The 27,992-nt window shown below is 39.2% G+C and overlaps 1 pseudogene; it reads right to left on the bottom strand.

Moving 5' to 3' along the window:
• Positions 1-27,337, bottom strand: part of LOC138168323 (protein FAM204A pseudogene) — a 39,510-nt pseudogene extending 12,173 nt beyond the window's left edge.
• Positions 27,338-27,992: the final 655 nt, after the last annotated feature.

Raw genomic sequence — 27,992 nt, 5'->3', positions numbered from 1 at the left:
CTGAAAATTTTATTCAGACCCTAGTTGAATGAATGACTTTATACACTGAGGGAATTACGGAAAAGTTTCTACCCAAGACACCTTTTCCCAACTGAGTAAGGGGGTGATGCCTAGTCATATCTAGGTCCCAAATTCCTGTTGTGAGATTCCATGTCATTTATAAATCTCAGCATGTACTAATCTGAGACAGGAAGACACTTTTCCTTGCCTTTTTCCTTCTGTTTGCTTTGTGGGTTGAAGAGGGTTATTCTATCAATGTTTTATCACTTGTTGAATACTAAACAAGCAGGAGTTTCAACATATTTTATGAAATGTTCTTTGTTTATTGAATTGTAAAAACTTTGTATTTGGGGATACTTGGGATTATTTCCTGTATATGTGGGACTGCATAAAATCATGCCACATGAACTGTCTTGATGGTCTTTTCTGTGTGGTTCTAGGGAAGCAAGTGAAAGGATAATACTTATGCCTCTTGGGAGACCCCCAGAGGACTGTTCTGGATTTGGTTCATGGAGAATGTGTTCAAAACATAAGCCTGCCTATTTGCCAGGGATAGGAGCTTTTTTAAATGGGAGTGCATAAAGGGGGTTGGCACTGGCTTGGGTCACGTAAGATAGAGTCAACCCCATAGAAGACACTAGGTACCTCCTTCTGGGAGACAGGGGAACTGGCACATGAGTGGACATTCTGACTTGGCCTACCATGTGTTTGGGAGTAACCTTTTTCCATTGGCTGTATAACTGGAATTAGCGATACTAGGACACTCTCAAGGTCTTTCTCAATAACTTTGGAATTGATTGTTTGACATGAGAGATACTGGCACAGGACTGCTAAGCATGGCTTGACCACATCAGAGAAGGTGCTGTGCTTTATGAGCAAAGCAGAATTGAAGTAGCTCAAAAGAAACACGAGATGAGCAAATTTAGAGAATCCACCCCAAGTGTTCACATGGACTCTTGGTGCCTGATCTGTAGTGAATTGGTCTGATCAGCCATAGTCGGATACACTGAAACTTAACTCTAGCATAGTGATGTCATTTTGGTCCTCTTTGAGAAGGAAGGACAACAATCAACAAACTGGAATTATCTGAGTCTTTAAAATTACCAGCACAGTTGAGGCTCTTTTCTTTGAATTAGTAAAGGGTAAAGGACTCCTTGACTCATAACAGATGACACTGTGTAGTAAGGGACACACTCCCTTCCCCACATGAAGTCAAGTCGCTCTAAGCTATGGGCTTGGGATTTTGGTCTTCTCTCACTTGTTCTCCAGTTCAGTTAAGGTAGTAGAGCCTGCCACCTGGGAGTTCAGGCCCCAGGAATCTAGGAGGCCAGGAATCCAGGCCAGGTGTGGCATCCAGTCCAGCAGTGAAATTCTAAGGAGCAATGTTAGGGGTTTTAGTCCAAGGAGCAAAGTCCAGGAGGGCTTTGGACTTGAACTTGGTATAACTGATATTATGCTATAAATATATTTGTACATACAGCTCCTTTTCCTACTTTGTAATTGATATTATGTAGGATCTGCATTAAACTGTGAGTCTAACTCTAAGGAGGTCTACTTGTATGTATCTTTTTACTATACTTTTGAAGTAAAAATCCCTTTGTAAAAATTTTGTTGTTTTTCAATCATTTTAGTCATGTCCAACTCTTTGTGACCCCATTTGGGGTTCTCTTGGCAAAGATTGTGGAGTGGTTTGCCATTTCCTTCTCCAGCTCATTTTTACAGATGAGAAAACTGAGGTAAATAGAGTTCAATGACTTGACTAGAGTCACACAGATATTAAGTAGCTGAGGCCAAATTTGAACTCAGGAAAGATGAGTTTTCCTGACTTTAGGTCTGGCACTCAAATCCATTGTACCACCTACCTTCCCCCAAAAGCATATCCAATATTAATGGTTAAGTAGAACTGGTATGCTTGCCATTAGACCCTAATCAGTGAGAGTGTAAGCTGATAGCAGAACAGCGAATCTTCAGCCCTCTCAGGACACCAGATAATCTTGGGTGGAAGGGTGTTACAATGTAACAGACCTGCCCCTCAGACAGTAGGGTCAGAGCAAATCCATGTTCCAGCAAATGATCACTTCATTGGGTATGCTATAAAGGGGATTTTTTGTTTATGGGTTGGACTAGCATGTCCTCACATCTTTTCTAAATCTGAGATTCTGTGATTCTTTATAAAACCATTTGCTGGACATACTCTTTAATGCCTGACTTTTCCCCCCGATCTATCTATGGTACAACCATCATGAGGAGTGAGGTGTACCTATCCATTACATTTATTTCAGTATTATAAACACAGTTGTGAAGACAATGTCATAACAACTGAATAAATCTCACATGTCTAGTTTATTCAACACACTCTATCCTTTGCTTATCATGCAATCAAATGAATGATGTAATAGATATCACATTGTAAATGAACAATATATAAAAATGTACAAAATATATTACTAATACAAATTTACCCCAATCATTTGAGACCACTCCAGATTATAATAATGGCTCTGGATTTTTGCTTATACTAAGTAGTATCCATAATTCCCCCCATGTGATTCTTAACTCCTTAAGAAAGTTTAAATCATAACATCCCCACCATTTATATGTATGCTTAATCCTGAATAACTTCTATATGAATCTTCTTCTATTGATTTAATGAGTCAGAATTTCATCAGAAGTTCATCATTGATTTGCACATAAATTTTCCCCAAGTAGCATGGTCTTTTCAGGAATTACCTGGAGGTTTGTTCTTGGGCTAATTTGCACATCAAAGGCTCCCACCAGATTTTATTATTTTTTTTTCTGGTAAAAAATACTTGGAAATGTTTTGGGAAATCAAAAAAATATTTTTACCTTCATGTATTATTTATAGTTTAGCTAGATAGAATATTTTGAGGGTGAAGTTCAATTTCCCTTGATGGTCTATAAATCATGTTCCAACTTTTTCCTGTGATGGGAGATTCATATTATGTGGTTCTAAAGGATGTTTCTTAATAGACAACATTTCTTCTCAGTTGCTTGTATGATCCTTTATTGATGAAGTTCTAAGATTTGATGGAAATTGTTTGGGTGAACTGAATCTGACATTTTTCTCTAAAGGTGTTCAAAAATTTCTACAAATCTCTACAAATTCCTACTTCTAGGGAATTTTCTTGAGTGATTCACTAAAAATGATAGAGCCTTGTTCTTTGAATTGTCAAATGAAGTATTTGCACCATAAAGCTGATGGTTATTAGGTGAACTTTTTAAACTCTGGCTTCTAGTTTACTTAACAGAGTGGCATAGTAGCTAGAATGGAGTCAGGAAAAGATATGGTCAAATCTTGCCTCTCACATATTATAGCTATATGACCATGGAATAGCATAATTTTTCTAAGTTTCTCCATCTGTAAAATGGGGATAATAATACATATTACACTTTCCTCAGGGGTTGTTAGGAGGATAAAATGAGGTAATGTATATAAAGCACTTTTAAAAGCTTATATAAAGCACTTTTAAAAGCTTAAAGCACTATGTAAATATTAGCTATTATTAATTCCATTTATTTTGCTTACATTTTCTTCAAATCTTTTTCCAGTTGAATATTCTTTTGATCCTATTTTGCTGCATTTTAAACTGCTTTTGCCAATTTGTCTTCTAGGTTAAACATTTCTATTTTATATTAATTCCATTCCTTTATCCAAATGTTCCACCATTTCCCCAATGTTGGTGACTTTTATAAATTTCTCCTGTTCTTTGTTTACTAAGGATCAGTCTTCCCTCCCTCCCCCCCTCCATATTAGTCATGCTGTGAATGAAGAAACAGAACAAAAAGAGGAAACAACAAAAAACCAATAAACAAAAAGGTGAAAATAGTATGCTTCGATCTGTATTCAGACTCCATAGTTCTTTCTCTGGTTATGGATAGCTGAGTCCATCATGAGTCTTTTGGAATTGCCTTAGATCATTGTATTGCTGAGAAGGGCTAAGTCTACCATAGTTGATGATTGCACAATGTTGCTGTTACTATGTAAAACGTTCTCCTGGTTCTGCTCACTTCACTGAGCATAATGGTAGGTCTCTTACTAGAGATGCCAGACCTTTCTTCAGTAACACTAGCTCTGTCTTTCCTAACATTTCACTAAGGCTACAACAGTGCAATTACTGAACTGTAGTGGAAGAAGTGGGCAATAGGGCTTCCTTTTATTCCTCTATTTGAGTTAAAGTTAATAAAATAGTTTGTTACTGATAGGCATATTTAATTATCTAATCACTTTTCCAAGCTAACTGTATTTTATATTTAAAATTTCATACAACAATTAGAGGCAGCATGGTATAATGAATAGGGTCAGGAAGATGCAAATTGAAATCCTACCTTTTTATACCAGCTAGATGAACACAGATTAGTTACTTACCTTCCCTGGGCAAAACTCCTTAACACTGTTATAGATAGGCTGCAATTTATGTTGGTAGAGGGAGTCTTTTTCATCAAGATCGTAGCTATATGGTATATTGATTCCAGTACACACTTCTCCAAAAAAGCACCTCTTATTGAAGTAGTAGAGATGACCCTGTTTTCTACTACTACACCAGTAAAGTGCAAACATTAGCAGGTTCTACCAAACTACAAATGTTTCAACTCTAGGGATAAACTCTATTGTCCTTGTCTAAGGACCAGCTTACCTAAATTCAGAGAGGCTCATCGCCAGATGATTAGACAATCATGATGAATTTTACTATCCACTAAAGTGCTGTTGTCCTTGTTTAGTTGTTTTTCAGTCTTGTCTGATGCTTTATGACCCCATTTGGGATTTTCCTGATAAAGATACTGGAGTAGTTTGCCATTTCTTTCTCCAGCTCATTTTACAGACGAGGAAACTGAAGCAAATAGAATTAAGAGGCTTGCTCTTTCACAGCTAGTAAATGACTGAGGACAGATTTGAACTCAGAAAGATGAGTTTTCCTGGCTCCAGGCCCAGCATTCTATCTGCTGTTTCATCTAGCTGCCCCTACTAAGGCAAAGGGAGGTTATAATCGGTGTTGGTAGTTGGGATACTCACACTAGTGAAATCATAGACAGTATATGAAGTTTTTTTTAAGGAGTTATGTTAGGAAGGTTATTTTTTGTGGACCCAGAGGTATTTTTGAAGGGATTATTTAGTTGTTGAAATCTCAAAGACCATTGTTTCAAGTACTATGTATTATCATCAGGTATAATTTCTCAATGAACTAACTTTTAAAAAGTAGAAATGCTATAGTCAAGCCTATTTCAATACAAAGATCTGTTTATTAGACCTTTTCTTTGATCACTAGATTTCAGTAGAGCAAACAGGAATTATTTGCTATAGGAACCATGACTATAAAACTATTAAGTCATTTGCACAAAATTTGCAAGATAATTTGTATATTAATCTAGTTATTGCATTAACCCTGTGATTCAAGACTGAGAATACCCACAACACACAGAGGGAACATCACACAAGCTTAGCTGTGCTTTATGTGTTTAGGATTATTGTCTGATCTGGTTTTCCATTTCTCCTTTGCCAGTTAGTCAACATTGATTGAGTTTCCACTGTGTGCAGAGCAGATTTATATTTATTGAGAAGGGGTGAGTTACAAAGTAAAATCCAGAGACTGGGAGATAAGCCCCCTATTTATATTCCTCTCCAGCTTTGCAAGAGAGTTGGGAGGTGACCCACCTGGGTCCTGCTCTGTGTCCTCATTCATGTCCAAGACGTTCAACATTAAAAGATTGTACAATAGTCACTAAAATCAGCCTTATGGTAGTACACCTTCCATTTTAGTGTATTGGCTGACTAAGCTTGAAGAAGGCTACGACAATGGATGAAGTAAGGATTAGGATCAGTAAACTACCTTGTGCTTTTCAAAGGGTGTAGTAGGGGAATGTATGATATGGTTGACTGAACACTAACATTGAAATGGGAAGATTGGGGTGTGAATCCTGGCTCTACCATTGCATGTGTGACTTTGAACTTTATGGCTCAAGGCTTCAACCTCTCCATCTCCATCCAGTGTTGTATTTTGTGACCTCTAAGGTGCTTTTCAGTCCTATAATCTTATGAGACATCTCTGTTATAAGTAAACTCAATATGAAGAATTTCAAATTCATAGAATTGATTGAATAGAAAACAAATGTACACTTTTCATGCAGGCTTTTTCTGCTGTATAGGATATATTGTTAGATAGGACCTTGGCTGTTGTTTTTCAGTTATGTCCTACTCTTCATGACCCCATTTGAGGTTTGCTTAGCAGAGAAACGAGTGATTTGCCATTTCCTTCTCTAACTACGTATTTGAATTCAGGGAGATGAGTCTTCCTGACTCCAGGCCTAGTGCTCTCCCCACTGCTGCAAGCAGTGGTAAATAACACTATTGCTGCTGTAACAGGAATGTAAAGGGAATGTAAATTTAAGATCTTCCCTGCCCCTAGGCTATTTGATAGGTTTAAGTGCACCTGGAGCCTGTGGTAGGAGGCTTGTTTTTCAGGAGATACTTTGTGATTGGGCAGTGGGTCAAGAAGGTTGTTACATTCTCTGAGACAGGAGAAGGCTACATAAACTATGATGCAAGGCTTTGTTTGGGGGCTCCCTTTGAGAAGTATTGTGCGATTTGATCAGATGAGACTCTGGGCAGCCGTTGAGAGCCCCACGGCTTTGAAAACCCTGATGTTGATGCTTCTGTCTCTGGTAACTGACTAGCTATGGATGTAATGGTCAAGACAGTTGAAGGCCTGTCTGCTTGATATGTTTTTCTGTTTTCTTGTAACTTCTGCTTTGTAACTTCTGTCTGTATACTCTAAAGTTCGGGGTGCTGACTTTTTCCCCTGAACAAGGTAAATGATACATTTGATTGATTAAAGCAAGATTGTTAGCCCATTTTGAGTTGCTTTCCTTTAGAAAAGCAGATCTAAGAACCTGTGATGGCAGCCACCCTGGGGACGCGCGGATGCTTGCTGTTACAGCTGCCTGGTTATAGTATGAGTTTGTTGTTGTTGTTTATCCTTTGTTCTCAAAGAAGACCATGACATGTAAATGAATTGGATTTAAGTGAGGGAGGTCTGTGCAAAGTCACCAGGCTCACTCTCTCCTCTGGAGCCATCTGGGTCCAGTGACAAGATATAGAACATGATGGCTGGAGAGATAACAATGGGAGACCTTGGTCTTTTTAAGCTAAGGTCTTTCCCAGTTTCAGTTTGACTGAGGCAATGCTCATTCAGTGATTAAGGCTAGGTAAGAAATGAGGCAGAGAATGGACTTTTTTTTACCTAATCAAAAAACCTTAAAAAACCAAACCAACAATAACAAAGCAAGAACAAACAAACAATCTGGGAGGGGAAGACCCTCATAGTTTCTGGTCAAAACAAAAACAATTACTATTTATATTCACTCTGAATCAATCAGGGCCTCAAAAATGACCAAGTAGGTTTGGACTGGAACCTGTTGTTGGAGTCTCATAGCCAACCCTTATAGGAAGAGATGGAAACAGTCAAATCTCTACAACCTTGTGTGTGAAGCCTGATTTTATGAACGCTTTTCCCCATATCTGTACTAAGTTTCTCTCGGTGTATCATTGGGAAGAGTCTAATGTCCTACCAACTGCTAGATATTTCAAGGTACAAAGCAAGTCAATATGCATTTCTTAAGTACCTACAATGTGCCAAGCACAAGTTAACTGCTGTGTTGTGGATATGAAGAAAGCCCCCCCCCCCCAAAGGGCCCTACATACAAAGAGCTCATAGTCTAACGGACGTGACAACATGAAAACAACTATGTACAAAAAAGATATATACAATATAACAGGAGGTAATATGAAAGAGAAGGTACTAACATTAAAGGGGATTGGGAAAGGATTCTTGAAGAAGGTTGGATTTTTTTGCTGGGACTTGAAAGAGCTGGGGAGCTCAGGAAATGGAGATGAAGAGATAGAGAATTCCAGGCATGGGGGATAGGCAGTGAAAATGCATGGAGATGGGAGATGGGGTGTTTTGAGTGAAGAACAGCAAGGAACTGTAGTAATATAATCCATTAGATTATGTTTAAAGTAATCCATTAGATTTCAATAAAAGCCTAAAATATAAGAAGACTAGAAAGGTAGAAAAGTATTAGGATATGAAGAGTTCATATTTGATCCTGGTTGTAATAAGGGAGTCACTAGAATTTATTGAATATGGAGGTGACATAATCAAACTTGTATTTTTGGAAGATCAATTTGATAGCGGAATGGAGAATAGATTAGAGGCAGGAAGACCAAAGGTGAATATAATAGTCCTGGTATGAGGTAATGAAGGCCAGTACCAGTCTAGTGGCAATGTCAGAAGACAGAATGGGGTGTATGCAAGATATCTTACAAAAGTAGAATTGACAAGGCTTGACTACTCATTGGATATGGAATGGCAAAAGAGAATGAGGAGTTGAGGATGATTTCTAGGTTTCAGACCTGGATAAATCAAGAATGGTGATGCCCTAGTCAGTAGCAGCAGTTAGGAAGAAGCGAGGACTTGAGAAAAATAATGAATTCAGTTTTGGACACGTTGAATTTAAGAGGCATATGGGACATGTGTCATGAAAACCAGGAAATAAAGGTGATTTGTCACTAAGTTGGTGATGGCTCTGTCTTAAACCACAGCTTCTTTATTTTCTTGGGGGTTTCTTTGCCAAAAGATGCGAGGAAGATACAGACGACTTCACCTGCTAAACCCAATGTTCTATTCTTTGTCTTTATCTTTGACTTCTTAAAGATTTTTGAATCTATCAAGCATTAATTGCTACTGTCTATTTTCTCCTCCCTTGGCTTCCAGGAAGCCTTTAGTTCTCATCCCAAAGATCTGCCTGTTCCTGTTCAGTTTTCTTTACTAGCCTCCCTTCTCACCAGCATGAGTGTCTTCCAAGGCTCTATCCTAGCATGCTTCTCTCTATAACCTTCCCTTTGAGAATCTCATCACTTTGCATGGATGTAAAAATCTCTATGTGATGACTCCCAGATTAATATGTTGTATCAGCAATGCCATATTCACAATGCCTATAGAGATTACAAATATGCTGATATAATTATCTATCACAAAATATGTCAGGTTTGCCATTTGGGGAAATAAACTAGAAAATTTATTAAGATACCAAAAGACTGAGTCCCAAAACCAGAAAGTGAAAGCCATCAGAGTAGTTATGATATTGGCACAGGTAGATAAAGTAGAAAGCACCCACATTTTCAAGCCTTTAAAACAGAACAGGCTACCTCAGGCAAAGGTCCTCCTCTCCCCACTCACAGCAACCACCCAGCATCCTGGAAGCACGCTCCCAGCAGCTCCGGCCCCTGGCAGTCCTCAGCAGGAGTCCTAACTCAAAAAAAAAAAAAAAGGCAACCGCCACCAACTGCCAACCGCAGGACCGTTAGCTCGGCTTTTCACTTTCTCTTGCTCTGCTATGTCAGCACGTCCATGGGGCATGGGAGATCTTTAAATCCCATAACCCTTACATTCGGCCCCAAGATCTTTCATGTCCCTTACTTGGCAAAAATACAGTAGGAATAACTGGTGTCAACAAAATTTCACAACAATATAACAAGAATAGCACACAATAAACACAAAAAAACATATTTTAGGGTGGGGCTTGAGCACAAGCTCCCCATCATTCCCCCCACCCCGAACAAATGGGGCCCCAAAATCTTGTGGTAAGGGGTGAAGATCTCTTCTTCTATGGCTACTTGCTGCTGAAATCGGATGTAGAGCTGTCCCTGTCCTTAGGGGTCCCATTTGAGAGGTCAGTTCTTAATATGCTTGATGCCAGGTCCAAGGGTGACACATCACAGTTGCAGACAGGGGGTGACATCCAGCTTAAGCTATCAGGCATCTACAGATGGAGGGTACCAAGCCTGTGGAAACAAATCTAACAAACAAGGTGAACAAACAAAAAATCAAGAAGAAGCAAAGAGACAATAACCAGACTATTGTAGCCTCACTCACGGTAGAATAAATGATTTAAGGGTACAATTTTGTAATCATCTTCTCCAGAATAAACGATAGTTACAGTGTTATCCTTCCCATATGCTATAATCTCTGCAGCCTTTGGAACATCATCTGGCTTCCGTTTTACCCATACTTTAGCTCCTGATTTTATTCTATCAGTAGAACCAAATCCTTCAGTTCCTGTGACAGTTATTTTGGAAGGAGGGTCAGTTTTTACAAGTGGCATTGTTTTACAAGGAACGATAATCACTTGAACTATCCTATCATTCTTGTGAATCTGTATGGGCCCTTCACCTAAATTCTGGAATGTTACAACAATTTCTCCTTGATAATTAGAATCTATTACTCCAGCCAATACATGTATTCCTTGAGCTGCTAATCCTGATTTGGGTAAAATCTGTCCAAAGTGATTTTTAGGGATTCTTATGCATATCCCAGTGGAAATTTTTCTTACTTCTTTCCTGTCCAACCAAAAGTCCTCTAAACAATGTAAATCATACCCTACCGAACCAGGTGGTCCTGGGTACGGTGCTGGGACATCTGGCCTCAAGGTCCAATACTCAATATTTGGGATCTTGTGTGTTTGTTGTTTTCTAATTTGCAGATTGGGGGTCATCATTCTGGCTAGAGGTGTACTTCCTCCCAATGGTCTATTATTCAAATTACGCAAAGCCATGAACAAATTATCCTTCCAATGTTGATATGAATTGTTGGAACTTAACTTCCTCAACTGTTCTTTCAGTAATCCATTCATTCTTTCAATTAACCCAGATGCTTCTGGATAATATGGAATATGATATATCCATTCTATATTGTTTAGTATACAATACTTCTTCATTTCATTGCCTTTGAAATGTGACCCATTGCCACTTTGAATCTGCATTGGGGTTCCATAATATAGACTTATGAGATCTAGGGTTTTACAAGTGTTTTTCTGGGTTGCATTCTTATAAGGACAAGCTACTAGTACACCTGAATAGGTATCAACACAAGTACATATAAATCTGCATCCTTTATCCAGTGGTAGTGGACCAATATAATCTATTTGCCAGATTTGGGCTGGGACTTTTCCTCTTGCTATCTCTCCAGTTACTACCCGAGGAACAGTTCGCTCCTTTTCCAATTGACATATATGACAGTCTTCTGCTATCTGTTTTAACAGTGAATGAGAGATACTAATACCTCGATCTTGTGCCCACTGGTGTGTGGCCTGGACCCCCAAATGGCCTGCTGTTTGGTGGACCCATTTTGCTAATACCAGATCATCAGTTGTTGTCAAAGTAGGAACAATACGTTCAGTAGCAATCTTTGCCAGTCGATCAGCATGAGCATTGTACTCACGTTCTGGTGTGGTGGGGGCCACGTGAGCATCTACATGAAAAACTGACAAGTCAGTGACCAAAGACATGTTCCAGATATCTTCCCATAACTCTTTGCCCCAGACTTGTTTCCCATGAATTTCCCAATTTTCATTTTTCCACATGGGCATCCATGTAGCTAACCCATTAGCTACCGCCCATGAATCAGTGAATATATGACACTGTCCTCCTTGTTCTATTTTGATGGCTTGATATACTGCCATAAGTTCAGCATATTGACTACTTGCACCTATCCCAGTACTTTCCAAAGTTCTTCTAGTACATGGGTTATAGGCCACTGCTTTCCAATGTCTTTTTTGCCCCAAATATTTTGCTGTCCCATCAGTAAACCATGCATGTCTCTTTTGTTCCTCAGTTAATACATCATATCCCTCATTCCATTTTACAGTGGACTGTACCAACTGTTGCTTTGGCTCAGGGGGTGTGTCATTCCTCTCAATTTCTATGTTTGCTATAGATTCATGCAGAGCAGAGACTCCACTTTTGCCTGTTTTCGCTCTATTTTGAATATACCACTTCCATTTGATTATACTAGCCTCTTGGGCATGTCCAATTCTGTGAGAAGCTGGGGTACTCATTACCCAGGTCATAATTGGGATTCCAGGTCTTAATATCACTTCATGGCCCACAGTCAGTTGTTCAGTCTCCACCAAAGCCCAATATGCAGCTAACAACTGCTTTTCAAAAGGTGTGCACTGGACTCCAGATGAAGGGAGTTTCCTACACCAAAATCCCAAAGGTACATTTCGGCTTTGTTGTTTTTGCCATAAGCTCCAGTTTGCATAATCATCTTGTACAGTCACTTGCAATTCCACTGGACCATTTTGCATGGGCCACAAATCTAGGGCCAATTGTATGGCAGCCTTGGCTTCTTCAAAAGCTTTACTCTGGTCAAGTCCCCAATCGAATTCATATTTCTTCCGTGTGACTCTATATAAAGGTTTTAAAATCTGTCCCAAATGTGGAATGTGGTGCCTCCAGTATCCAAACAGTCCTATGAACTTTTGGGCCTCCTTCTTATTGGTAGGGGTAGGAAAATCCTGAATCTTTTGTCGGGCTTGAGGAAGAATCTCCCTTAGCCCCTTGTTCCATTGTATACCCAAAAACTTCACATTCTGAGTTGGTCCTTGAACCTTTGCAGGGTTAATTTCCCACCCTTTACTTTTCATATGCTCAATTAGAAGGGTCAAACTCCTTTCCACTACTTTCGCATCTTTTCCCTGTATCATGATATGTAGTGGGTAAGTAGTACACCAGGTAGCTTTAATTCATCCAACTGTTCAGTCACAATCCTGTGACAAATAGTGGGGCTATGTATGTACCCTTGTGGCAAGCGGGTGAAAGTATATTGTCTACCCTGCCAAGTGAAAGCGAAGTGGTCCCATTGTTTAGAGTCTATTGGGATGGTGAAGAAGGCATTTGCCAAGTCAATAACTGCATACCAAGTCCCATCATATTTCTGGATCCTTTCTATTAAGGTGATGGTATCTGGAACAGCAGCATACAAAGAAGGAGTCACCTTATTCAACTGTCTATAATACACAGTCATTCTCCACGTCCCATCTGATTTTCTTACTGGCCAGACAGGATTATTCCATCTTGTGGTTGTAGGGACTAACACTCCTGCTTCAACATATTCCTTTATAGTAGTGGCAATTTCATCTTGCCCACCTGGCACACGATACTGTTTTAAAGTAATTACTTCAGAAGGTTCAGGTAAAGTGATTGGGTCCATTTTTAGTTTTCCTACTAAAACTGTATTAATTCCTATCTTCCTCACAGCAAATTGGTATCTTCCTTCAGGTAAATTCAGAGTCATGCCTCTCAATACATCTATTCCAATGATGTATTCAGGAATGGGTACAACAACCACAGTATATTCCTTCTTAGGTAACTGCCCAATTTTCATTGTTATTTTAACCGGTCTGGCTGATATTTCAGTGTCTCCTAGACCTGTGATGGTAATAGGAGTTCCTTGTTTAAACTTATCAGGGTTTCCATAGATAAGTGTGGCCTCAGCCCCAGTATCAATCAGTGCCCTAGTCACAGTAGTTGATCCATTCTTCCAATATATTGTTAAACCAATATGGGGTCTGCAATCTCTTCTGCATATTTCTTTTATCTGGGCTGGGGTTTGGCCTATCTCCTATTCCCCCTGAAGGTGGGGCAAACTTGGATACAAAGATTCAGATTCAGAAATACCTGCGGGGGTGGTTCCTGCTTCCCTGTTCATTCTAATGCTAAGTACCTTTTCTTGGTACAGCTTATGCAGCTCTTCAGTTGGAATACCATCTATTCTTCTAAAGTCCACCCCAGCTCTTAATAAAGCAGTAAACAGTTCCCTTCTTGTGGGTCTATTTTGTCTCTGAATCCTCTGGCTGTTTACTCTTCTCTCTCGAGGCAATTTGTCTTTTTCCCATTCCCCTAAATCGCTTAATTGTGAAATCTTATCCAGCACCTCTGAAAGAGGGTGCCCTATTTCTCCAATTAAAAGAGTCAGAATTAGGTGCTTATATGCAGGAGGAGCCGTCTTCACTATGATATTTCTATGAGGAACTCCTAGGGGGGTATCATAATATGCATTTGCATCTCCAATCAGGATAGCAGTTTTCATTACCTCCTCCTTTAGTTTTCTCATACAGTCTCTAAGTGAGTACCAGGGTCTGTCTCCCCTAGGCCACATAGATTCAGTTGGATATTGCTTTTTGCAACCTTCTGCAGCTAAAGCTAGAAGATTCGTTTTGTTATTTCCTCCTTGCATATGGTGATCCCTAAAAGCCTGGTGTACAAAAGGATTCTGACTGATACTTATGAATTTTAAACAGTCCTCATTGTCCAGTGTTATTCCTCCTGCGCCTTCATCAGTGATTCTTACTATCCAAGACACTAAAGACTCCCCCATTCTTTGGGTAAATCTACTCAATATATCAGTGATCTCCTGTTGAGTGAAATCCTCAATTATCTCCCTGGACTCTGTTTTGCCTCAGTGGTTCTCCTGCCTTCTTCTTCGTATGGGGAGAGCTTCTACATTAGGAGACTCCTCATCTAACCTTGTTCCATTCTCCTCACACACATTCTCCTGGAAGCTGTCAGGGCAACTCTGCCCAGCCTGTACAAAAGCTGCATGCACATTCCTTCAGCTAGTTTTTTGCTTCCTTTTAGCTACATGAACAGTAGCTTGCTCCTGGACCACATGGGTCCCTCCAGTTTGCTCTTCTGAGTACTGTGACACAGAAGAATCCTCAGGCAAACCAGCTGACTCCCTAGCCATCCTAGCTCTTTCCTTCAGCAGCTTATCCCTACTTTTACACATAAGGCGATAACTTGTTAGCAGCACCCAGCCTCTCCTGCACACTCCTGCCAGTTCTTTGCCTGGTTCTATGGGTATTGCTTTCAAACATCTTTCCAAATCTCCAGGTTCTCCCTCTTTTAGCCTTGGTTCCCAGTTTTCACAGGGCCCTGTGCTTTTAGCCCATTCTCTGGCTAGAGAGGAATAAGGCAAATCCTCCCATCCTGGAATAGCCATTTCTCCCTCTAAAGCCCCACTGCTTCCAAATAGAGGCCTGACATTTTGTGACCCCATCCTGGTCGCCAAATGTATCAGCAATGCCATATTCACAATGCCTATAGAGATTACAAATATGCTGATATAATTATCCATTACAAAATACGTCAGGTTTGCCATTTGGGGAAATAAACTAGAAAATTTATTAAGATACCAAAAGACTGAGTCCCAAAACCAGAAAGTGAAAGCCATCAGAGTAGTTATGATATTGGCACAGGTAGATAAAGTAGAAAGCACCCACATTCTCAAGCCTTTAAAACAGAACAGGCTACCTCAGGCAAAGGTCCTCCTCTCCCCACTCACAGCAACCACCCAGCGTCCTGGAAGCATGCTCCCAGCAGCTCCGGCCCCTGGCAGTCCTCAGCAGGAGTCCTAACTCAAAAAAAAAAAAAAAGGCAACCGCCACCAACTGCCAACCGCAGGACCGTTAGCTCGGCTTTTCACTTTCTCTTGCTCTGCTATGTCAGCACGTCCATGGGGCATGGGAGATCTTTAAATCCCACAACCCTTACATATGTACAAACATAATTCTGAACTCCAGTCCTGCATTGTCAATAGCCCAGCTTGTTTCGTTGACATCTCAAACTCAACCTCTCCAAAGCAGAAATCATTTTTTTCTTTTCATTTTGAACTCCAAATGTCCCTGTTTCTGTTGAGGGCGATCATCATTCTCTCAGTCATCTAGATTTATACCTTGGAGTCCTTGTTCCTCTTTTCCTTCTGCTCATTGCTTGCCAATTCGTTTGATTTTAGCTGCACATCTCCTGCATCCATTGCTTTCCATCCACTCATATCATCACCCTCCTTACATAGTCCCTTATTACTTCTCACATGGATAACTAAAACAGGCTTAAGTGTCTTTGTTCTGTGAAGTTTGGGTTCAGTCAAAGGGCCACTCTTGAGGACCTAAAGGACCACATGTGGCTTCGAGGCTGAAGTTACCCACTTCTGAAGGACTGGTCTCCTTATTCTCTTCAATCCATGACGTACACAGTTGCCCAAATAATCTTGCTAAAGCACAAGTCTCACAGCATGCTGTCTTAAGTCCTAAAATGTCAGTTCCCAGGCAAACTAGACCACATTTGCCTATAATTGATTTGCCAGTGACTGCTTTCATCCTGGACAAGATAGGAAGACTCTATGTAAAAAAAAAAAATGTAAACTCCTTCAATGCTGGGACTGCTTCATGTGTGTGTGTGTGTGTGTGTGTGTGTGTGTGTGTGTGTGTGTGCATGCATGTGCACGTTCTCAAAGTACTCTGCTCATGACTCCTGGACTTTATTTACTCTCCCATATCCCTCTGCTTTTCAGCCTTCTGTTATGTGTTGTCTTCTTCTATTAGAGCATAGTAATCTCCTTAAGATGCCCTGAACAAACAGCTAGGTGGTGCAGTGGATAGAGTACTGGCCATAAATCAGGAAGGCTCATTTTCCTGAGTTGCAATCCAGCCTCAAACACTTACTAGCTGTGTGGCCCTGGACAAGTCACTTAACCCTGTTTGCCTCAGTTTCCCCATATGTAAAATGAGCTGGAGAAGGAAATGGCAAACCACTCCAGTATCTCTGCCAAGAAAACCTCAAATGAGGTCATGAAGAGTCAAACATGACTAAAAAAAATGACTGAACCCAAGGCCTTTAAAGGCAAGAACTTTCTTTTTTTTTCTGCTTGTATTTATATTCCCAGCATCTAGCATAGTGACTGGTACATAGTAAGCACTTAGTAACTACTTATTGACTTGAGTGAAACATCTTTGTTATTCCCAGAAATTAGCACAGTGCTTGGCACATGGATTGTGTTTAACAGATCCTTGTTGATTGATTGTAACAGTCTCACAATTGTTACACACAAGTGCTCTCCCTCTTTTGGAGAATGTTCCGGAGCTTTTCATGGAGAGCTTTGGGTCACCCTGTGATCCCTGAACATGATCTAGCTATGTGCCACAGAGGCTAGAGCTCTAGGTTTGGTGTTGAAAGGCGAGTTTGAGTCTTGATTCAGATACTGCCTAACAGTGGCTGTACAACTTATCAGCCTCAGTATGCTCATCAGTAGAATGGGGATAATAACAGCACACACCTCACACAGTTGTGAGGATCACATAAGATAAAAATGTCAGTTTTAAAGTACTTTTAACTCTTAGCTATCTTTATTATTATGAATTTGGGACTCTGTGCAAAGGGGAGAAGGGATTTCCTCTTGGGTTAGAAAAGGACATGGGAAGTATCTTAAACTCCTTAGGGAGTAATTAGGATTGCTAGCATATAGCCTCAGGAATTAAAGAAGAAATAGAAGAGGGGGAGGGTTGGAGTGAGAGTGTTTTCTCTGGGATTGGATTGAGATGACAACTACTAATATTTATGTAGCACTTTAAGCTTTGCAAATCACTGTACCATATGTCACCTTATTTGATACCTGATCTGAGATAACTGAGTTTGATGTGTACATGCCCTGAAAAATGAAGGGTAGTACAGGCAATTGCGATGGTGGGGATCTCTCATTGTCTCCCAGTATTATTTCAGATCTCCTTCCTCTGAAGGAGCATCTGCCTGTAGGATTGTGTGCAAAGGGCTGGGGATTGAGATATGATTACTTTTCCTATACCTGTGTCCCATCCTTAGTATATACCAGAATGTAGCCAGCATTAATGAAGGGTTGTAAAATTCATTTCTCTTTAGCACAATATACCCAAGTCATGGACACCTGAGCTCCCCCTATTTTCCATTGTGGTAAATACCAAGATGACCCATAACATAGAGCTACTGAACTCATGGGGGTTGGAGTTAGGAAATGGGGTAACTAGCTACTTTTCTCCATCTCCAAAGTGAGGGCAATCCCAGATGTAGAATGCTGCAGTGTCTGTGTCAGTTAGGTGGGGTGGATGTTTCCTGCAATGGTTTGGTTTGATAATAGACACATGGCTCCAAGATAATTAAGGGGGTGGGGTGGGGCAGGAACAGCCTTTGGTAAGTCATGTCCATGGATACAAGCCCTGTCCTTCTACCTTAGACTCTGAATCATTTACTTTAAATCCCTGAGACTGAGGTATCTTCATCAGTACAGAACCTTTCATCTCTATTTCCCACTTACATTGTAGCTCCCTTATTTATACAAGGTGGGGAAGGAGTGCTACATTTTCTACCCTTCAGTCCTCTTTTTTTAGTAGATGCTTAATTTTTTTAGCTCAGTTATTTATGTTCAAGTGAGTAAAGTTCAAAGGCTAAGTAGCTTACACAACTTTTCTCATACTGCCACATGTCATCATTATATAGCAAATTGGAGCTCTTGCTTTCCCATGACAAGGAAAGAGACATCCTTATATTCTTGGTTTTTATCTATTTACTCTTCTCCATTTTCTTAACCTTGTATACATTTCTTTTATTGTTTCTTCCTGGCTTTGAAAAAAATAGTTACATGGCTGTCATTCAGAAGGGATCTTATTCATAATTTATTGACAATTAATTTTGATTGTATAGAATGTTAAAAAGTGTCTACTTTGTTTATTTCACATGTAAACGTGAATTGTTTGTATAAAGAATAGTTGTTTTTAAAGCTATGAATCTATCTATTCAAGGGCCAGAAGGCATAATGGAGGAAAGAGATACATCTCAGGAATTATATCCTGTTAAATCTTGCAAATGGATACAGCATGCATATTATTGCTAGGTCTAGTTTGTTTTAGCCTAAATTGAATCCTGGTTAGAATTCTGTCCTAACATGGCTCACTTGGACAGTGTGGTCTGCATGTTTTTAAGCTCAGTCTCCTCCAAAGACTTTCAAATGAACAGTGATCTAGGCATCATTAAGTTTAAGAGTATGGATTATATGTAGAGAAGACCTCCTCAGCTTTCCATCAGTGCTTCCATTTGTCTACATTGGAGTCTTTCACTCTTATGACAATAAGCTTTAGTTAAAGTCCCAATGTCTGTGGCTCTGGAAGTATATTTTCAAAGAATAACCATAGATGCTTTTTTAAAATATAATTTTCATTTATTTTATCACTCTTAACTTGACAAACACCAACAAACATAACATATTCTTATATAAAGAATAGAAAAATAAGATTGCACATAAAACTCTCTCTCCATTATATGGCACTTATCTTCCTTTGTTCCGTTCTGTTAATGTGGACGTTTTATATTTCTGCAAGTGCTCATCAATATTACTTAAGTTATTTGGTTTATTGGCATATAATTCAGAAATTTTTTTTTTTTTGCTTTTCTAAATTACTTCATCAACATACTGTAACATCACAAAAGAGAATCTTAACGCCAAAGTCAACCTGTAGTAGTCAAGAGGAACAATTTCTTTCTGTTGTTTTCAGGGATTATGTCTGCCTTTGCCAACAGTTCTTAATTCAGAAACTTTAAAAAAAAGTTAGTCTTAATTTGATGGGCATCCTTTTTCATTTTTGATACTGGAAATTTGATTTTTTCTATTTTTCTTAATCAGACTCATGAATGGTTTAGCTATTTTTTTCTCCCCCAAAAAACCAAATCCTAGCTTTATTTATGCTTTATTGGGGTTGTTGTTTGCTTTTAATTTTGTTAATTTTGTCTTTGTTTTTCAGAATGCCTATTTTTAGTTCATTTTAGGTTTTTTATATTTGTGACTTTTCTAAGTTTTTATTTAGTTGTTGACTAATTCATAAATCTGTTATTTTTCTCTTTTGTTGATTAAAATATTTGCAGCTATGCATTTTCCTCTAAGAACTGTTTTGGTTACATCCCAACTTGCAAGATTAATGTCATTTTCTGTGATAAAATTATCTATTGTTTTTATGATTAAATTTTTGACTCACAAATTCTTTAAGGTTAAATAAACTAGTCTCTAGATTTTAATTTTTCTTCAATGGATTTTTATTATAATCTTAATTGTATTTGTTTTTTCTTAATTAAGAAGTGTTTTCTAAAATTAATCTGGGGTGGCTAGGTGGTGCGGTGAGTAGAGCACTGTCCCTGGAGTCAGGAGAACCTGGGTTTGGATCCAGCCTCAGACACTTAACACAAAAGCTAGCCATGTGACCTTGGGCAAGTCACTTAACCCCAATTGTCCTACCCCCCCTCCAAAAAGCAAAAAAATAAATAAAATAAAATTAATCTGTCCTTTTCACTATTTCCCTCATCCTCAACGAGGAAATATAAAAGCAAAACAAATAAAAGAACTTTGAAAAACCATTCCTCTGTACATAGCTTCATAAATTGGCAAAACAAATCCCCAAGTTAACCATGTCTGGAAAATGTATATTTCTTTCTACATTTTAAGCTTATCACTCCTCTGTTAGAATAGTGGCATGCTTCATCTTTATTCTTTTGTTTTATCAATTTGTTGATCAGAGTTCTAAAGCCTTTCAAAATTGTTTTCTCCATAATATTGTTGCCATAATATAAGATGGTCTAGTTTTGCTCACTCCTATCTACTTCAACTCATGTAGGTCTCCCAGTTTCCTTGGAAAAGATACACTTCCAAATTTCTTGCAGCATATTAAAATCCCATATATCACAATTTGTTTAGCCATTCCCTGGACAATAGGAAAATCTTCTCTTACTTTCCAATTTTTTTATCATAAAATAAATACTACTATTTAAATACTACTACTATTATTTGTATATATAGATCACTTTCTCTTTCTTTGATTTCTTTGGGGTTTAGGTCTAATAGTGTGACTCAGTTTCTCTTGCAGCTCCACATACATGCCATCAGCTTGAGAGAAATAAAGCACACATGCAAACATGCATGTTTGTCCTTCTTAGACCAAACTCTGGGGTTGATAACATTCACCTTTACAGGTTTATCTACTCTCCTGTGTTTCAATTTCAAAGTTTCTACTCAGTTTTGGTCTTTTCTCCAGGAACACTTGAAAACCTTCTATTATATTTCTCTATTTTCCCTCCATCGGATTATGTTCAGTTTTCCAAGGTAAGTTATTTTTGTTATAAGCTCTTATCTTTCACCTTTTAGAATGTTGTATTCTAAGATCTCTTCACATTAATAATACTAACTGCTAAGACTTATATGATGGAATTGTGGTTCCCTGATACTTGGATACTTCTTTGACCTAGAAGCTCTGAATTTTAGCTATATTTCTAGGAGTTTTCATTTTGAGGTTTCTTGTAAGACATGATCAGTGGATTCTCTCAATTTTTATTTTGTCCTTTGAGTCTAATGAATTTGGGAAGTTTTGATTTATGATTGCTTAAAAAATGTCATCCAGCCTTTTTTTTTTGGTTATAGATCTTATGGGTTTTCCTGTTGGGCAATTATTGACCCATAATATTAAAAAGTTGGGTGTTTTTTATAAAGCACATATCTAACCTTAGTTCTTGATTTGGGACTTGGTGCCAGGTTTAGTGTATTCCACTCCTTCCAACATTCTTGGATGGAATGGTCAGACGCTGTTGATCTTTCATAGGTTCCTTCTGCAGATTTCCAATGTCCTGAGTCAGAGCTCTGAGGTTAGCTTGTCTGACCAGGTAACTGAGTTATCTTCTGTTCCATTGGAGGCTTTCTTGATCAGGGTCTCTATCCCTTTTAAAGTCGTCATTGTTGTCTCTTCTTCTCCTTCTCCTCCTCCTCTTCCTCCTCACTTAACAGTACCAGTGTTTGGTGAGTAGACACACTGGAAGTGGGAGGATGATTTGGGAAGGTTCATGTAGTGATATTAAGAGTTTATCAAGGTAGATGATGGGTTTTCTCTTCTATGTAGCCCTGCTTAGTATGGAGCATAGATAAAAGCTTCCAGGTAGAGAATTACCTGCCCATTATGGTAAAACCAACTTGGGCATCAATAGGAACTAATGTAGAGTACAGAGGTTCAGGAGCAAAATGCTTCTCAGTAAAAGGAAGCACAGCTAAAAGCAGCTACAGATCAACCAAACACTTGCAAACCTCCATTAGACATAGCTGGGGGCAGTAAATGAAGTAGAGAGGTGTTGTGGTTGTTCAGTCATTTCAGTCATGTCCAACTTAACTCTTCATGACCCTATTTAAGGTTTTCTTGGCAAAGATACTATAGGGGTTTGCCATTTCCTTCTGTAGCTCATTTGGGTCTGCAACTCAAAGGATTAAGTAATTTGCCCAAGGCCACATGGCTACCAAGTGTCTGAGACCAGATTTGAACTGAGGAAGATGCGTTTTCCCAGTTCCAGGCCTTTCTCTATCTACTGTGCCACCCAGCTGCCTTAAGACAGAGAGGGGTCCAAACCAAATAAGTATATAATTTTAAAGTAACAAATTTTCAGGTCATTACACACCTAAAACTCCCTCAAAATAGTTAAAATGATCACTCAAGCCACTTTTGGTGTACTCCCTGCAATGTCTACACTGAAGGAGCCTGACAAAACTCTCCCTCAATAGCTCCTCCCACAGAGACTATAGATAGTATTACTGAATCTTTCAGGGAGAATAGAATCTTAAAAGTTATTCCCCTCAACATTCTATTCCCTATTAAAGGTATAGTAAAAATAGCCATAGTCTTTGTAGGGGAGGCCATTGAAGCAGGTGTTGTACACACTTACATTCACTCACGCAAATACAAATTTGAATATAATTATCTGCCCAAGTATTTCATCCTGTGAAAATGAGTATCTTGATTTGCTTGAGCTACCCCTCCCCACCACTTATCATCCACATAACCAAGAAGAGCTGTATAAAGACTGACTGTATTAAATAAGAAGCAGAATGGCTTGACATACCAACAATCCTTTGCAATGACTGAGAGTAAGCCCACCTGGACATGAAGAAAATCAGCAACCCTGAAGCCAGTTAAGATTATACCAACTTTGAAGCAGCCCTGAGCCATTTGGTGGTTTATGGGTCTTTAAGAGACAGCCTATCTTCAAAGGTTTTCCTGACTGCAGGGTATGAGACTACAGACATATCCTGTTTTATGGTTTTTGGAGATGACCTCATCTCCAGAGACTCCCCTATCTTTGGTTATGGGACTCTAGAAAGATCCTATTTTTGGAGACATCTCCTTATCAAGCCTTGAACTATAGACTGCTTATCACCAAGGATGCCTTCTGATTTGTATATCAAAGGGCCACAGCTCTGACACCTGGAATTCCTCACTACCCCCCATCCCCTTGGGAATGGGACTCATTGACTCATTACTTTCTAAGCCCATCTTCCCCCCCCCCAAATTCCTTACTTTCCTTTGTTTAAGATGTACATAAATTTCCCATCTATTACATGCCATCCTGTTCACCACAGGTTGAATAACACCTGTTTTTTTCTTCCCTGTTTAATAAAAGCCATTTTTAAATTTCACAGACATTGTCTTCTGATTTTCTCCCTTTCAGCAAAAAGTGGGATTTGAATCTTGAAAACTGACTTTTGCATTTTCTGGCTGTCTTCCCCTTTGGGGGAAAGAGAGATCTAAATTCTCTCAAGAGAGCATCTGCCTCAGTTTATAATCCCTTTAGGAAAATTCTTACATATATATATATATATATATATACACATATATACCTATATATATATATTTTAGTTGTATAATCTGTAAAAAACATCAGTATTATAAAAAGCATAAAGAATTTTATAGTCCCTACAAACATAAGCTAAGCTAAAATATATAAACAGATGGGCTGCCAAAATATCATCAATATTAAAAGTTACATAATTTTCCAGAAAAATAACATATGACAAGAGTAGCAAAATTTTAATTAATAGATAACATAACAACTGCATTTTACTTTAACAACATTAAGAATTCACAGACTGTTATATTAAAATAATCATATTATTCAGTGAACATAGTCTTTAATGCTAAATAAAATGGCTACATTAAAGACAAAGATCAGAACTGACTTTATACATATGTGTAACCCAATGTGACATGAATACATATTGTAGGGCAGGGGATCACCTGGTTCTCCTCCCCTACTTTTCCTGCTCTCTACTTTCTGTCTTCATTGTTCTATGTCTAGATGAAGCTTGTAAGGCCCAGGAGACACCAATCTTCATGAACAAATCCAGGCTGTCACTCCTTATACTTGGTGTTTAAAAGTCTGTTCCAAAGGTTTAATAACTTCCTTTTCTCCCAAGATGGCACTGAAGGTGAAGAAGAAAGCTGTTGTTCCCTCCAAGACAGAAGCCAAGTCCCAGGCCTTAAAGGCCAAGAAGGTGGTGTTGAAGGGTGTCCATAGCCACAAAAAGAAGATCCAAACATCCCTACCTTCCAGCAACCCAAGACACTAAAACTTTGAAGGCAGCCTAGATATCCTCGGAAAAGTGCCCTCCCCTGGAGAAACAAGCTTGATGACTATGCCTTCATTAAGTTTCCCTTGACCACTGAGTCTGCTATGAAAGAAATACCACCCTGGTCTTCATTGTGGATGTCAAAGCCAACAAGCATCAGATGAAGCAGTTGGCAAAGAAGCTGTGTGATTTCGACGTGGCCAAGGTCAACACATTGATCTGGCCTGATGGAGAGAAGGCCTATGTCTGACTTGCTCCAGACTATGATGCTTTAGATGTTGTCAACAAAATTGGAATCATCTAACCTGTGTCTAGCTGTCTCACTCCACCTACAATAAAAAGTTTTCCAGTAAAAAATGGTTTAATAACTTCTTGAGCAAATCACACACACATACATACATATATACATATATATATACACATACACACACATATAAAATCATAGAATTTTAGAATTGGAAAGGCTTTGAAGGCCACCAAGTATGACTAATTTTTCAACAAGTAATGCTTTACAAAATACAGTGATGAGAAGCCCATTACCTCCCCAGACATCCCATTCCACTTTTGTATAACTGTAATTTTTGGGAAGTTTTTCCTCATGTCAGTCTTACAATTTGCCTCTGAATAATTTCTAACTGGGTAGCTAGGGGGCACAGTGGATAGAGTGCTGGTCCTGAAGATAGGCAGATTCATCTTCCTGAGTTCAAATCTGGTTGCAGTTACTTACTATTTGTGTGACCTTAGACAAGTCACTCAACTCTGATTGCCTCAGTTCCTCATCTATAAAATGAATTGGAGAAGGAAATGGCAAACCACTTTAGTATCTTTGACCAGAAGGCCCAAAATAGGCTCACAAAGAGTCAGATGCAGCTGAAATGACTGACTAACAACAACAACAGTACCTACATAGAAGGCAGCTAGGTGGCTCAATGAATAAGGTCTCCAGTCTGGAAGACCTAAGTTCAAATCCAGCTTCAGATACTCACTAGCTGTGTGACCCTGGGCAAGTCACTTAAGCTCTGTTTTGGGCAGCTAGGTGTATAGAGTGGATAGAGTGATGGGCCTGGAGTCAGGAAGACTCATCTTCTGAGTTCAAATCTGACATTAACACTTACTGGCTGTGTGACCCTGGGCAAGTCACTTAACCCTATTTACCTTAGTTCCTCATCTATAAAATGAGCTGGAGAAGGCAATAGAAAACCACTCTAGTATCTTTGCCAAGAAAACCCCAAATGGGGTCACAAAGATTCAGAGATGACTGAAACAACTGGATAACAACAAAACTTCCAACCCTTTCTCCTAATTATGGCCTCTAGAATTGAGCAAAATAGTTGTAATCCATCTTCTATGGATACTAAGCCTTTTTGAATGCTTAAAGATAATTATCGTGTTTCATCATCACCAACAACAACAGTAAGCATTTATTAAGCACTTTTTGTATTGCTAATCATTGTGCTAAGTACTGGGGATACAATAAAGTGTCCTCTCCCTCAAGAGATCATGTTTTAATGGGGGAGACAACATTCAAACGTCTATGTACATATAAGATATATACAGTATAAAGAGGAGATCATATTTCCCCTGTTTTCTCTTCTTGAGGCTAAACATTTGCAGGTCTTTTATGATATAACTTTGAGGCTCTTTATCATGCTAGTCACCTTCTGTATGTTGTCTAGAACATGGTGCTCAGTACTGAACACAGAACTCCAGAGGTTGTCCAAGAAGGGAAGAGTACAGTGGGATCAGAACCTTCTTAGTCCTGGAAACTGCCTCCCTTAATAAGATCTAGAATTTCTTTAGCTTTCTTGGTACCATATCATACCATTGACTCACATGGAGCTTGTAGTACACTAAAATCTCTGTCATTTCCAGACGAAGCCACCACTCCAACATTTACTGTTATCTCCTTCCCACCAGAAAGTTTAACTCTGTCCCTTGGAATCTCTTTGAGGCTCTGATAAATTAGTTTTTACTTTATATGATCAAATCTGGGTCTTTTTCTCACCCAGTAACCATATTGTTTTCCCTCAGGTTCTGTTCCTGGAACCACCCAGTGCTTTAAGAAGTGGATTTTGAGCTTGCATGGACTAGAACTGGGCCTTTGCTTTTACATCCTAGTCATCTCCAGATCACACTGCCTCCACTCTAGGTTTCATGTCAGTTCCCACCAGAGATTTGGAATCTACCTGTGAAACCACTTTTCCCGCTCATTCCTCCTGGTCATTTCCAGACTATGCCTCCATAAATGTAACTTCCCTGCATTCTAGTACCACTTTGTTGTCATCTGGAACAGAGTTGTTTGTTTTATTGGGGGTTTATTTTTTGGCAAGGCAATTGGGGTTAAGTGACTTGCCCAAGGTCACACAGCTAGTAAGTGTCAAGTGTCTGAGGTCAGATTTGAACTCAGGTCTTCCTGACTCCTGGGTCAGTACTCTATCCACTGGATTATCCAGCAACCTCTGGAACAGATGTTTTTAACCTTTTCTTGTATTATAAACTCGGTTGGCAGTTTAGTGAAACCTAGGTTTTTAAATTCATAAAACGAATTACAAAAGATTATAAGAGAAATCACTTTTATTGAAATATGGTTATCAATTTTTAAAAAAAAGTTCTTTGGTCCTTGGTTAAGAATGCTTGATCCAAAAGGCAAGGTCCTTGAGGGCAAGGACTATTTTGATTTCTTGTATTTGTATTACTAGGGTTTAGCCTGGTGCTTGATGAGGAGAATGAATGAATGAATGAAGCATTTATCAAGTGATTACTATGTGCAAAGCACTGTGCTAAATGCTGGGGATACAAACACAAAAATAAAAGTCTCTGTACTCATGAAGCTCAAATTCCAGTGGGAGAGATAATACCTAAGGTAGGTTTCAGCTGCAAGCAGCTGGGAAAGATCCCATTTATGGTTATTAGGCTTCTTATTATTTGCAGCAACAAAGCAGAAGATAATGCTTCTTCTTTAAAGTAATTTCCATTGATAAAATTCTATCTATTTCTAATGTTGAACCATTTGACCGTGACAAGAACTTTCTTTTCAGAGTTTTCAGCAGCTGTGGCTTACGCACCAGGAACAATTGTAAGGCTGCTATCTCCATAGGGCTTGCTTCCCAGGATGATGGTGGAAGGCACTGGCTTAGAAGCATTGTTATTCCCAGGTTCTTGGGTTTAGGGTCCTTGGCTTTATCAAGTTGGGTCTGAGGGGGGATGGTGGTCAAGATGATGGTAGTGGTTTGACTTGTCTGGAACATTCTGCCTCTTCTCTCTTCCTTAGGGTACCTTTCTGCTTCAACTAGGCGACCTCATCTGTCCAGTGTATGGAAGCTGACTGGCAAGTTATTAGGGATGGCTGGACTCTCCCCATGGGATCTGCTTCCCTGGATGATAACCATGAGGGCTGAGCTAGAAGCAGATCTAGTAGAGATGTTGCCAATTCCTGGTCTCTTGTTCCTATCTGATTGTTGGTGACATTTGGTTAGAGTTGTGTCATGATCAGAAAGGCAGGCTCCCCTCTCCAGAAAGATTTCCCCTTTTAATGATGGCCTGGAAGAATATCTGGTGGTTTGGGGGACATTGCTACTCCCAGACTCCTGGAATCAGGTTTTTGGGCTATCTCAAATCTTGAACTGAAGGGGGATGGACAAGACAGCAGTAGTGGTTTGACTTGACTAGCACATACTACCCCCTGTCTCTTCCTAGGCTAGGCTGGCTCACCTTTCTGCCTGTCATATAGTATTGAATGAATACTTTAGCTAACTACTAGATCTATCTCTATCTCTATCTCTATCTCTATCTGTCTGTCTGACTGTCTGTCTGTCTATCTAGATTATAATTATCTTGTACTATCTTCCCAGCTTTTACTTACAAAAGGACCCAAGTATAAGATTTTTCTTTTTAAAACTTTAT

This window comes from Petaurus breviceps, unplaced genomic scaffold, assembly GCF_028583685.1.
Source record: "Petaurus breviceps papuanus isolate PSGF00001 unplaced genomic scaffold, PetGlider_PUasm1.0 37, whole genome shotgun sequence".
Classification (NCBI taxonomy): Eukaryota; Metazoa; Chordata; class Mammalia; order Diprotodontia; family Petauridae; genus Petaurus; species Petaurus breviceps.
This window is presented reverse-complemented; position numbering and strand designations above follow the sequence as displayed.